This window comes from Muscardinus avellanarius (assembly GCF_963383645.1).
Source record: "Muscardinus avellanarius genome assembly, chromosome: 4".
Classification (NCBI taxonomy): domain Eukaryota; kingdom Metazoa; phylum Chordata; class Mammalia; order Rodentia; family Gliridae; genus Muscardinus; species Muscardinus avellanarius.
In genome coordinates, this window is record NC_137789.1 from 147,424,856 (window position 1) to 147,438,505 (window position 13,650).

A 13,650-nucleotide genomic window follows, 5' to 3' on the forward strand; every position below is an offset into this window, starting at 1 on the left:
GGAATGAATGCTTTTTGAGGGCAAGGGTGATTTCACATCTTTCTCTTCGATTCCCCTTAGGCATGAAAATCAAATGGCAGAGATGTGACAGGTTCTCAACAACAGTAACTGATGGTGAACTTGTCTCCCTGCTTATTTTATCTTTTTTTGCTACTCTAGTTAGCTTCGACCTTGCTACTCACTCTCTTGATGTGTGTTCATCCAGACAAATATATGTGCCTTCCATATATTAAATCCCTTAACTCTTATAACAACCTTGTAAGCTAAGAACCCGAAGCAAGAGGTTGGACGCCTGCTCGGTATATTCAGCTGGGAGGAAGGCACAGGGATGACACTTAAGACTGGCAGAACTCAGTCTGCGGCTGACGGACTGAAAATCTGGGAGTGACAAGTGGAAGAAATGCAAAATACAACTACTTTATACCTTTGTACGCCTTAGATATTCATGTAGTGGAATGTTCCCCATGTATGGGAACAGTGTCTTTCTATCACATTTAGACTCATCATTTTTTGTGCCCAATGATATCTTGTTGCAGGAATTGCTATTGCGGGTCTGTTTGTAGATGTTCATTCTAAGACATAAACATTCTCTGCACCTCCTTATACATCGAGAAAATGTTTTTCTCTTCTCCTTTCGGCACCGCCAAGGTAAATGGCATGCAATAAGTAGAAGAGAGTTTGACGCTGGTCAGATAAGATGGATAATTATAGGTACTGTGCTCGGCTAATGGAAGTATTGTTTTAAAACTGGGATGGTTTCCAAAGCAAACACTTTACTAATGAAAACAAGTCTCTGATATACACCAAGCTTCTTCTAGATCCTTGACAAGATGACTTACTGATGGGAGAGTGAGGGCAACTGCCAATACCGTGTCCCTTTAACCTTTGAAAATCTTTTTTGACTCATTTAAAAAAAGTCAAGTAGCAGTGTGGGCTGCTGCTCCAGCTGTGTTTTCTTATGGATGCATTATGATTACTAATGATAATGCCATCTTGGATGTACCTCGTGCTGTACACATTTGATCTTCATGACAAGGCTGCGGATTGAGTAATGTAAAACTCACTTTGTAAATGACAGGAGAGACATAAACAGCTTCATTTCTGCATTCGAGGACTAATTGGGGTAGGGCAGAACTAGAGTACAGAGCAAAGAACAGATCCTACTTATTACTAGCATTCCAAGTAACTTTTTCTCATGACCTATAGCAGACAGTTTATTTCTCTGCAGTTGGAGGCCCAGGTTGTTCAGCAAGCCAAGCATCTAAATGAATAGTGAAAAATGTCGACAGAGTTGATATAGGTAGACAAAACATTGAAATAGCTTACATACTTTTTCCAGAGGCTGAAAAGCGAATAATGATGAGCATCTGTGTGTATAATTCAAGGCGAGCTTGTTCCTTGCTTTTTTTTCAAAACGCTAATAAATTTTTCCAGCTATTCTTGTAGGAGTAAGAATCTCCTTTGATTCCATTCCTTCAAAATACATTATTATCTGTTATCTACATCTACTTTGAAATATGTAAAAAAGAACATATGATAGATTAATAGATGGAGAGTAAGAAGGATATATGGATTCATATGCCATACAGCGAGTAAAGCAAAATGTTCATGGTAGAATCTAGGTTGTGGGAATACTGTTGTTCATTATGAAGGTCTTTCAACTTTGCTGTATTATTGACTTTTTAATACTAAAATATTGGGAGACAATAAAACAAAAAGGTTTTGACTTTTATGCACAAGTAGAAAGAAATTTTCCAAATGCTATCATCCAAGTGTTCTCTGAGTAAGGCCAATAGTGACACCAATGTACAAATGAAATACTTTTCTCCGTTCTTCATCAAAGCATTTGTTGTGCACAGCTGATTAAAACTTAACTTGATATCACTCAATATTTGAGAGGAAATACATCCCCACGATCGTTTGGGAGTCATATTGACTAGAAGGGAAGTGTTGACGTTAGTTATATCATTGCTGAAGTTTGAGTCGTGGTATTTTTATAAAAAGTCCATCTATATTTCTGTGCAGTCATGGTTACCTACATAGGAAAAGATGTTGATAAATGCTCTTGATGTGGCTAAAGAGGAGGAAGATCAGAGACCTGGGAGATGTGACCCTGGGAAATGCACCCACTTCCATCTACAGGCTGCAATTAACACCAGTAAATGAGCAATTGGACTTGAATTCATTTATTGTCCCCATCTCTTCTAGTAGCAGCTATTGACTTTCTTTTCCTTTCTGCCTGCCTGCCTACCTACCTTCCTTCCTCTGTCTGTCTGTCTGTCTGTCTGTCTAATTAAAAAAAAATAGAAAACTGGGCATGATGACTCATACCTATAATCCCAGTTCTTGGGAGGCTGAGAAAGGAGGATCACAGGTAGGAGGCCAGCCTAAACAACCTAACACAGTTCTCTACCACTTAGAGAGACCCTATCTCATAACAAAAAATTAAATAGAGCTGAGGATGCAGTTTAGAGGGGAAAATCCACCTAGGTTCCATCCTGAGCATCAAAAAAAAAAAAAAATAGCATTGTCTCTGAACTTTTTCTCTTTTCACCAACAACAACTGTTTTAGTAATATTTAACAAGTAACTATTAAATGTGGCCCTTTTAGGGTTTGCTAAAACATGAGAACTGCCTTCCCATGGCTTTCAGCCTACCAGAGATCAAAAGAAAAATTGTGTAGATTCATCCCTTAGATTACCCAGGCACTAATCTTTTTAAAAATTTTTTAAATATAATACATTTAGGTTCTTAGGAGCAATTCTCCCTGTAGGTGGCTTAGAATAGTAAAGCAAAATATATTAAATAGGATTTTTGGCATTCCTGGAGCTGGACTAATCAAATTCTATGCTCCCCTACCCAGTAGACCTGCTGTTTCCTGTCTGTCTTCTGTGAGCGTGAGCGCCGCTGTGCCCTGCCAGGCTCTCAGGTTAACTCGGGCTCTGTATGTTGACATATGTTCACTGAGCATCAGCTTTCTCTTCTGACCCTGAAGTCATTGCAAAACTGACGTTTCCACGAAAGCGGGACGCATTAAGGAACTCTGGTGCCTGACACCGAACATCCAAGCATATCTCTGAGTACCCTGGACAGCACTGTCCCCGAGCACTTTAGAGTCACATTACAATAAAATGTGGGCAAGTAAATAGAGCTCTTCAAAAGCATAAATTGAAAATGGTAATGACTGCTGTCACTTTGTGATGGAGGATTATGGATTTCCAGTTTATGGATCCTTCCTAATGAGAAGCAGATTAACTTTTCTCACTGGATTAAAAATCCCAGAGTCTCAAATGTCCACTGCTGCAAAGCAGCTGTATGTTTCAGCTCAAAGTAAAATTTGCCATGATGCTAGCTAGTATGTGACTCTAAAATTACCAAAGAAGATACTGCTCAGAAATTCACAGTTTTGAAATTTTCTACTTTATGTTGAAGTTTTGGCAGGCTAATCAGAGTCGTTAGAATAATCTAATTAAATCACATGTTTAAAATGATAGTTTAGGAGCCAGACATGGTGGCAAATGCCTATACTTTCGATATCTGGGAGACTGAGACAGGAAGGTTGCTGGTTTGAGACCAGCCTCAGCAACTTAGTGAGATCTTTTCTCAAAATAAAAAATATAAATGGCTGAGGGAAGCTGGGTATGGTGACACATGCTTGTAATCCCAGCATTTGGGGGACTGAGACTGGAGGATCACGGTTGGTGGACAGCCTCAGCTACTTACTGAGGTACTCCGTAACTTATCGAGAGCCTGTTTCAAAATAAAGAATAAAAATAGGGCAGGGGGTGTAGCTCAGAGGTCGAATGCCCCTGGGTTCCATCCCCAGACCCCCCCACACACACACACACAAATGGCTGAGGTAGTTCAAAGGTAGAACACCCCCGTCAGGTATGGTGGCGCACACATGTAACCCCCAGGACTTGGGAGGCTCAGACAGGAGGGCCACATGTTCAAAGCTAGCTTCAGCAATTTAGCAAGGCCATCAGCAACTTAGTGTGAGACCGTCTCAAAATAAAAAGGGCTGGGGTGGGGGGATGGAGGTGAAGAATAGTTCAGAGGTAGAATGCCCCTGGGTTTAATCCCCAGCATGAAAAAAAAAAAGATAGTCTACCCAACAGTATTATGAATGCATTTTCTACTTAAAGCAATGACAAAAATAACTTTGGCTTAATTAAATGACAAAAGGATGGGTAAAGAGATCTACTAATTCTGGGCATTGTATTAGGTTGTATTAGGTGTTTTTTAATGATGATGCCACTTTAACTGATCAAAATACTGAGATTCCATAAAAATTGAATGACGTGTCCAGGCCTGATACATCCAGCAAGTGAATGAACCAGAATTCTAACCCAGGGCCATTGGGTCCCAGTTTGTATGACACTGAACTTTTCTGCATAAAGACACAGGATATTCCAGATAGCCCTTTTTCCTAAAGAAGCTTTAAACTCAGTCAAAAAGAAAAGACCTAGAGGTACTCTGCTAAGCAGTGGGCTTAAGGGAACCAGAAGGATGAATTTATACTTCCTGGTGACTTAACTACAGGAATTCGGTAAAATGCAAGTATATGTATGCCATGACCCACCTGCTGATGAAACCATGACTCTGTGTAATAGCAACATGGCATGTGCAGTCAGAGAAAAAGAACCTGAACTTGTATGTGTGGTCTCTGGGCCTGGAGTTGCAATCCTTGAGATAGAGGTCCAGCTCTGCTGCTGGCTCTTTATGACCACGGACAGGTTGCTGGGTATCCAGATTGTATTTTCTTATTAATAAAATGATAGGATTGGTTTAGACTCCTAGAATTTATTTCACTCTCCCTACAACAAATGGTTCTACTAAAAATTACATAACCATACCAATTTAGTGTAGAGAGGTAAATGACTCTCTTCTCTATGGTATTTGAAAATATATTTCCAACTACTCAGAACCAGTTGGAAAACTTGACATTCCCATGCATTGATTGTTAGTGGCAAAAAAAAAGGAACATCACTCCTTAAATTAAAAAGAATTCTTAATATTTGGTTAATAAACTCTAGTTCCCTATTAATAATTGTACTGCTATGAAGTTGGGTATGCATATATTACTCTAGTTCTCTGGTTTCAAAACCTTTGGAAAGATACACAGTAGAGTAAGGCTAGATCATGTGATGGAGCCATTCCCAGTTTTCTAAAAACTCTCCATACTGATCTTCATAGTTTCTGGACTAGTTTGCAGTCCCACCAACAATGTAGAAAAGTGTCTATTTCCCCACAGCCTCACCAACATTTTTTTTTTTACTTCTTTATAATTGTCATTCTGATGGGGTTCGATGGAATCTCAGTGTAGTTTTGATTTGATCTCCCTGATTGCTAATGATGTTGAACATTTTTTATGTATCTATTGGCCATTTGTATCTTCTCTTTTGTGAAATGTCTATTAATTCACTTGCCCATCTCTTGATTGGGTTATTTGTTTGTCTAGTGTAAAGTTTTTAAAGTTCTTTGTATATTCTAGATATTATAAGGGTAGAGGTGGAGGAAGACTTAGGTTTTTTAATAGAAATACTACAATAGTCTACTCATATATATGTGAATATACACCACTGTTAATCTGGGTACTCCTTTTTGGGAAGGAGGGAAATAGGGGGCACACCAAGAGCATGAGCATGTGTGTCATTGTCAACATGACGTATGTTGTGAGACTATAATGTACCAATCAAATCACAAAAATAGATAAAAATAAAACCTAGTTCCCAATATTCTTATATTTGAAAGATGTAGACAGTCCATAGTACCTGTGTGAGTCAGCTCTCAACTCCGTCACAAAATACCTGAGAAGATCAAGGTAGAGGAGGAAAGAGTTATTGGTTCATGGTTTCATCTCATGATCCATTGTTTCAGGGCCTAAGGTAAGGGAGGACATCAGGGCAGAAGGGGATGAGAGAGGGAAGCTGCTCACCTCGTGGCAGCCTGGAAGGAGAGAGAGGAGGGAAAGGGGCCGGGGACGGGATGTACTCTTCTAGCAAACTCCTACTTCCTACTCTCCTACTTCCTCCAACTGGGTCCCACCTCCTACAGATTCTATCACTGCCTAATAATGTCATCCAGTTGTGAATCCATCATAATTAATCCATTGATGAGATCAAAGCTTTCACGATCCAGTTATCCCTACAAAAAAAAGCTGAACATTGCTACCTTAGAAACAAGCCATCAACACATGGGCCTTTGGGGGACACTCCATTTCCAAACTATGACCGTGTCCTTAGTTTAAAAGTGAGTACAAGGAATATCAAAAAGCCAGTGAGGAGAAGAATGTTCTCCATTGTCTCAAGACAGACTCTGGTTCACAGTGGAGGACGCTTTCCTCTGAAGCCAGTTTTTTTTTGTTGTTGTTTTTTGCGTTTTTAGCAGATTTTCATTTTCTAGAAGCCTCTGGAGTTCCTGTCCCTTTAGGCTCTTTTTCGTGACTCTGCCTCTATAAATATCTTCACACTTGTAGAAACACATCTGTTGATCTAATCCTGGCACTTCCTCTGTAAGAGGGGGCTGGGATAAGAAAGAGAACTACTGAGTTGTATCAAAACTTTATTATGAAAATCTGGCACCTTACCTTTTACCCTCAAATCTACATATTGCCTACAGCTAGTATGTGTGTCTTCACCAAGAAGAATGAGAACGTGTGGTAAAATAAGCAACAAAATTAAGCAAGGGATAAGGACAAATGTTCAAGATTATTGTTAATAGATATTATTCTGGCTCAAAACTGCCAAATATTCATAAGATCCCCAGATCAACAGTAGGAACTTAGTTTACCTTCTCTCCAAAGTATGGGTGTATATCCAACGTGGAAGTGCAATTGCCAAGCTTAATATTTTCCCACAGTCAATAAACACATCATTAAACTGCCTTCACCTGTCCTCACCTGGCATTGTGAATCATCATCACTGCCTTTATCCATTCAGGAAATACTGGTGAATCAGTTCAAACAATCCTATGTACATTCATGAAACTATCGGTAGCAATTATGAATGGGGAGAAGGAGGGAACAGAGCAAGATTCAGAAGGAAACATACAAGGTACTGTGTACATGCATGTTATGGGGTACGTGTACATGTAATGTTACATGTACAAGTTAGTTTCTGTCATACTCAGTAAGATGTATATATATTTTAAAGCACCTGCTACATGCTAGCACTGGGTATTTTCTAGTGAACACAACAAAACTCCCACCCCCAGTGGGGTTATGGCTTGCATGGATAGAGGCATGAAATACTGGGGATTAAACCCAGGGACATTCTACCAATGAGCTACACACCCAGCCCTATTTTATTTTATTTTATTTTATTTTATTTTATTTTATTTTTTATTTTGAAATAGGGTCTCCCTAAGTCTCTGAGGCTGGCTATGAAACTGTGATGGATCCTCCTGTCTCAGCCTCCCAAGTACTAGGACAGCAAAGTCTGTCTTAGAGTGGCTCAAGTTTACTCTCCTCCCTCTCCCCTTTGCATTCAAAATCTGACCTCTGCAGTGCTTACGCCAGACATTTCTTTTCCATTCTCACTCCCCACACTTTATTCGAGCAGTTCTAAGAAAGCTCACCTCTAATCATTCCACTCTCTTCCCCCTCAGAAACCCATGTGGACTTCTCATGGCATGTTGACAGAAGGCCACACGTGTCTACTGGGGCAAGCGGGCTCTCCTTGACCTTGTTACAACCTCTGCCCCATACTCAGCACCCAGAGTCCTCACCTGTGCCTGTCTGTCTGCCTGTCCTTAGGTGATCATCTCTCCTAGAAATAAATTGGCATGAGGCAGCGATCCTTCCCTTAAGTCTTGTGTTTTTCCAGAGAAAAAAATTCAAATGGAAAGCATGAATAGAGGAATAGAAGAGGCTTATTTAGGGAATATATACTTTTGGTCTCTTTTGGTGCTGATGTTTTTGCCATGTTGAAATTTTCTCATGGGTGTGAAATAAAACTCTGCAGGGGGTTATGCATACAGTTAATTCAAGGTCAGCCACCTGCAGTTCTCTAACTAAGGTTTTCTAACTGTAGCCAGACTGGGAGTCCCCTATTTCCATTTCTAAAAGAGTGCTTACCTTTCTGTCAGGTGCACCCCAATTTTGCCCTAACCTGCTCGTTTCTATCTAGCTACCTGACATGCCCAGATGCCCTGGCTAGCTTGGAGCCCTTAGGCTCCTAAGTTACATTAGCCTCTGAGACACTTTGTGTCTTCCTCTATAAAACAAAGATGACTAGACGCGATGTCTTTGTGATTGCGGCTACAATTTCATACCTACTTTTCTTCCTGTGATTCTGTGAGTATATGTGTGTGGTCTGTCCTACATACTACAGTCCTTTATACCTGAAAATCCTCTCCCTCTTAGCTGCCTGTTTTCAAAACCCAGTTCAAATGCCACTTCCTGTTCCATGAAGCCTTTGCAGATGTGGCCTTCCTCACGTTGGAATCTAATTCAATCTGCTGCTTCAGGCTTTCACTGCTTGCATTCTAGCATCTGTCAAAGTCACTGTGCACCTGTAACTTTCTCCCCAGGTAGTAAGCTCTCTGAGGGCAGTGGGTCTGTCTTATTTTATACTTTTATTCCTAGTCACCAACAAGTTCCTGGCACTTAGTAGTTGCTTGATAAATATTTAATTGAAGGCCGAGCGGGTGTGGTGGTGCATGGTTGTAATCCCAGTACCTGGGAGGCTGAGACAGGAAGATCGTAGGTTCCAAGCCAGCTTCAGCAACTTTGTGGGGCCCTCTGCAACTTAGTGAGATCCTGTTTGCAAGTAAGAAATAAAATCGGGCTGGGGGTATAACTTGGAGGTAGAATCCCTCTGGATTCGATCTCTAGTGCCAAACAAACAAACAAAAATTATTGATGAATAAATTAGTATATCATAAATTATATAACTCCGTTCTCTAAAAAATACAGGAAATATATATTGTACACAAATGTAGTATATTTCACTTCAAGCCTATCATTTTGATAGACTGAATTTTATGATTCATATAGGATTCACACTAAGTTTCTTGGGAATGGAAATCAATCTGGGAGCTGTTCCTTTGATGTAATGTATCTATTAAGACTTAGCTGTTTAGATTTAAGAGTCAATGAAAATCAGAATATTAGTGAAAGATGACACAAAACAATGAAGCAAGTTAGATTTTCAATGTAGCATATATTAAATTTTTCATAAAGTTATTCTATTTTTATGATTTGAACTTTGATTTATTTCTTGGATGATAATTTTTTTAAATCATTAGATTTAAGCTTGAAAGAACACAACTTGGTTCTAACCTTTATCAGCAGAAAAATAAATTATTTGAATCTTATGGAATAAGCGTTCACATATTAGTTATACACAGGACAGGTGGCCTTATAAAATATTTCTACTAGGTCAAAGTATTAGTTGTTATAGCAGTTATCATCAACACATACAGTTTGTTGCAAATCTATTCTATGCTCCAAGTATTCTTTGAATTGCTATTACCCCATACTGTATAGGTTACCACTTTTCCTTCACAGATGAGGAAAATAACTCATGGAGGTGAGGAAACTTATCTAATAGCCACATAGTAAACAATTATGGAGACAGGGTTTAAAACCAGAAAAATCTCACACCAAAGTGCTCTTCTTAAAGCTTCTTGATTTTTCTTGTTTTAAGCAGTGAATGAAGACAGTAGCCATTTGCTTTGGGGTACAGCCCATGCTTTTTCTCCTACTGACCAGTGTCACTATGAAGTAACATGGCCATCATCTTCCTCTTTGGGATTTAAAATTTTATCTTTGTGTCATAGCCATTGGAGAGAAATTGGTGAATGTGTAAGGAAACAGAAAATAAGAATTGGAAATTTGAAGACGAGTGAACATGACCAGTTAAACATGCCGCCGACAGGAGTTAACCCCCAGAGTTAACTCAGCCAATTTTAAGATAAGCAATTAAGAACAAACTCGCACAAAAACTGGGGACTCAGGACAGGAGATCAAGATGCACGGCACTGATGATTGGCCCATGAAATTTTATTTTTCTTTCCTTCTCTCCTACCTCAGTCCTTTCTGGTTCTTCTAGAATTGACTGGTAAATAAGTATTACAGTCAGAGAGAAAATAAGGAGAAAGTAAATCTCAACACACTTTCAAAGCCAAAGGAAAAATCAAAATTTGTTTGCCATATACATACTGCTTTTGGAGCAAAAACAACAATTTGTAGGAGTTTTGTAGGTATGAATAAAACGTAAAGGGTAAGTCAGCCCCAGCCTTGTATTTCTCATGATAGCTGATGTCACGGTCTATTCAGAGATTCCCAAAGTTGGGAGGGAATACCATCCTGGGAAAGGACATTGGACTGATCCAGAAAGGATATAGCAAAAAATAAATAAATAAATAAATAAATAAATAAATAAGGGAATGGTGGAAGGACCCAGGGGACTTCTGAGAATTATTTTTTCTAGAAAGGGGTTAGTAAACCAATAATTTTGGGGGGATTTATTGATAAAACCATCAATTAAGAAGATTTTTTTACTTTAAGTAGATCATTAATTATTTATTTACTTTTTCATTTTTTTTTGCAGTACCAGGGATGGAACCCAGGAGCATTCTACCACTAAGCTACACTCCTAGCCACCACGTGTGTGTGTGTGTGTGTGTGTGTGTGTGTGTGTGTGTGTGTGTGTGTGCTGGGGATTGAACCCAGGGAACATTCTACCTCAAAGCTAAACCCCCAGCCCAATTTTTTATTCTTTAATTTGAAACAGGGTCTCACTAAGTTTCAGAGGGCCTCACTAAGTAGCTGAGGCTGGCCTAAAACCCAGATCGTCTTGTCTCAGCCTCCCCCATGCTGGGATTACAAGCATGTGCCACCATGCCCAGCTTTTCATCATCATCATTATTACTATTTATATTTATTTATTTATTTATTTATTTATTTATTTATTTATTTTGAAACAGCATCTCACTGAGATGCAAAGGAACTCACTAAGTAGCTGAGGGTGACCGAGAACTGCGATCCTCCTGTCTCAGCCTCTCCAATGCTGGGAAGATCATGAATTAAATAGTCCTATATTACATTAAGTTTAGGAGAATTTAGCAGAAAGCTGCCATCTTAGTCCATGGAGCTGCTAGAATAAAAGACTGTAGTCTAGGTAGCTTAAGCAGCAGACATTCACTTCTCACAGTTCTAGAGGCTGGGGAATCCATGTTGAGGGCACCTGGCAGATCCTGGGGCTCATGAGGGCCCACTTCCTCATTTGCAAATGATCACCTTCTTGCTGTATCCTTGCACCTAGTGAGATAGGGCTCTGGCCTCTTCTTCATCTTCTTCTAAGGCACAAATCCCATCATCAGGTACCACTCTAATGGCTTCATATAAACCTATTACCCCTGCCCCAAAACTCCACCATTAGGGGTTAGGGTTTCAACCTATGAATTTGGTGGAAGGCAGAAAAGGAAATCCTCAGCCCATAGTATCTTCTTCCTTTTTCTAACAAGAATGGATGGGCAGTCTTGAGTGTCAGAGAATTTGAGGATTTTTGGAGCTTAAGAAATGAACTTAGAGGTCATCTATTTCTATGTCATATTTTGTAAAGGAAACCTGTAGGGCTAGAGACAGGGACACTTACCGGGGACCAATGAATTTGTAGCTGAGGAAAAACTAGAACCAAGGTTTCTGAATCCCTTGTGCCTGAAGGGGCTTCACCCTCCCTCATGTTAGTGTACCAGGCTGCAGAATCTAATCAGAAAAAGGAAAGAATATCAGTTCATATTTTAGTAGGCAATACTGCACAATGTCTGGCACAATGAGCCCAGAAACAGCAGGTGGAGGGAACTCCTTAATCCAAAAAGGGAAATTAAGTAATTTGGGAAGCTATATGCTTTCTTACCAACAGAATGTTAAAATACTAATAAAATGTGAGTCAGGCAACTGGGAATTCTTTTTTCCCATGTAAACATTTTTCTGGGGATCACCTCATCAGGTTAATTTTCCCCCAGCAAATCCAGAGAGGGTAAGTTCAAGTTTTGTTAAACATTTCTGGTTGAAGCTCACGTCCTGCCAAATACCATACAGTAGTGTGAATACCCCTTCAAGCTTAATGAAAGTCCCAGGGGAGGAGTGGACACCAGGAGGAGAAGTGTAATTCTACAAAAGGTAAATGTTGGCTATAATCACATTAACTCCTTCAGGCCATAGTGATCTTTCTCAAAGGGCTTTTAGGGAAAAAGTTAATGGCCCTCTGAAAAGCAAGTAATTTATCTCCATTTATCCACCTTATAATTTGCAAATGAGCATAGCCCATGCAAATTGAGCAGACTTCCCTAATTGATGGGCAGCTTGTCCAGGGCTGTCATGCACAAAAAGCACTGGCAAATCTCAAGCTAAGGCCGTCTCATCTTCCTCCTTGAACACTGGGACTGAAATCAGTCCACCGGACTCTAGGGAGGTGGATCTAAGAGTCCCACATGGTCCCGAGGATCATCATTCAGGAGCCTTGGAGGAGAAATGGATTCTTGTCCCCCAAACCTGCCGTCTGATATAATTTGAATTGAACCTTGAAGCCCCTAAAAGTCTGGACGCAGTGACCATACGATCAGTTCCATTTATCCAACAAGCCAGGCAAGGATCATCAAATCGATAACATGACTATGCCATCTGCCTTCCCCCTGCTCACCATCGTAATGAAAGATGACTCCTTAAGTGTTCGGCAGGGCAATTAGCTCTGAAGGCAGAGCCGTAATGGGGAGAGGCTGAGTTGCATTTGTATTCCAAACTTTACTGGTAAAATGGGAAGGAAGCTGTTGTTCATATTAATAGATACATAAAATGTATAAATGGGATAATTTGGTATTACTCTATTTATGCATAATATTATGCAGCTGCAGAAACAGAGCTGGGAAAAGCAATCATGACATCTGGCTGCTCCGACCGCCTGCAGCCACAGCTGGTGACCCTGTCCAGAACCACCTTAGACAGACAGACAGTTTCTAAAGAACTGCCAGATTGTAACTTCCGGCATGGAATTATCCTGTTACTGAACCGTCTTCACTGCAGCTTGAACCCATTTCCTTTTGTTATATTTCTCCTTGTTCTCTTCTCTCCAGAAATAGAGAACGGCAGACTGTGTTCTCTAAAGAAGCAGCCCCCCGTGGTGAGGCAGCCTTCAGTTCAGGTTCAGTGCCGGACGCCAGCGTTTCCATCTGTGTTTTGATGGTCCTGTCTTCCGGCTTGGTCGTCTCTGACGCCCAGAGTCTTCAACCTTCCCAAATGCCATTGGCTCAAGAAACAAGGGGTACAAAGGGACTCTGAAGGTGGTTCTGCCCCTGGGTTAGATGAGGAAACCGAGGCATCCTGAAAAGACTTCCTCAGAGTGAGTCCACCTTCTACCAGCCCAGAGCGCGCTGGGATCCTCTCTGGCTTTGCCCTCAGCCTTGGTTTCTCAATGTCTCCTTCAAAACCAACTGCCCTACCTCACTGGCTGGTTCACTTTCTATTTTCAGCACAGCAAGCCCTCACCCTTCCCATGTTAGTTGAAAATAGGGTCAGGTGCGATGGTGGAGCATACCTCTCATCCCAGTATGTGGGAGGTTGAGGCAGAAAGATCGCAGGCTCAAGGCCAGCCTCAACAAGTTAGTGAGACTCTTAGCAACCTAGTGAGACCCTATTTCAAAACA

General features: G+C 40.4%; 1 protein-coding gene across 1 annotated transcript in view; it reads left to right on the top strand.

Moving 5' to 3' along the window:
- Positions 1-13,650, top strand: part of ATRNL1 (attractin like 1) — a gene marked incomplete at both ends in the record, with an annotated part of 644,309 nt that overhangs the window by 550,040 nt on the left and 80,619 nt on the right. The window lies entirely within an intron of this gene.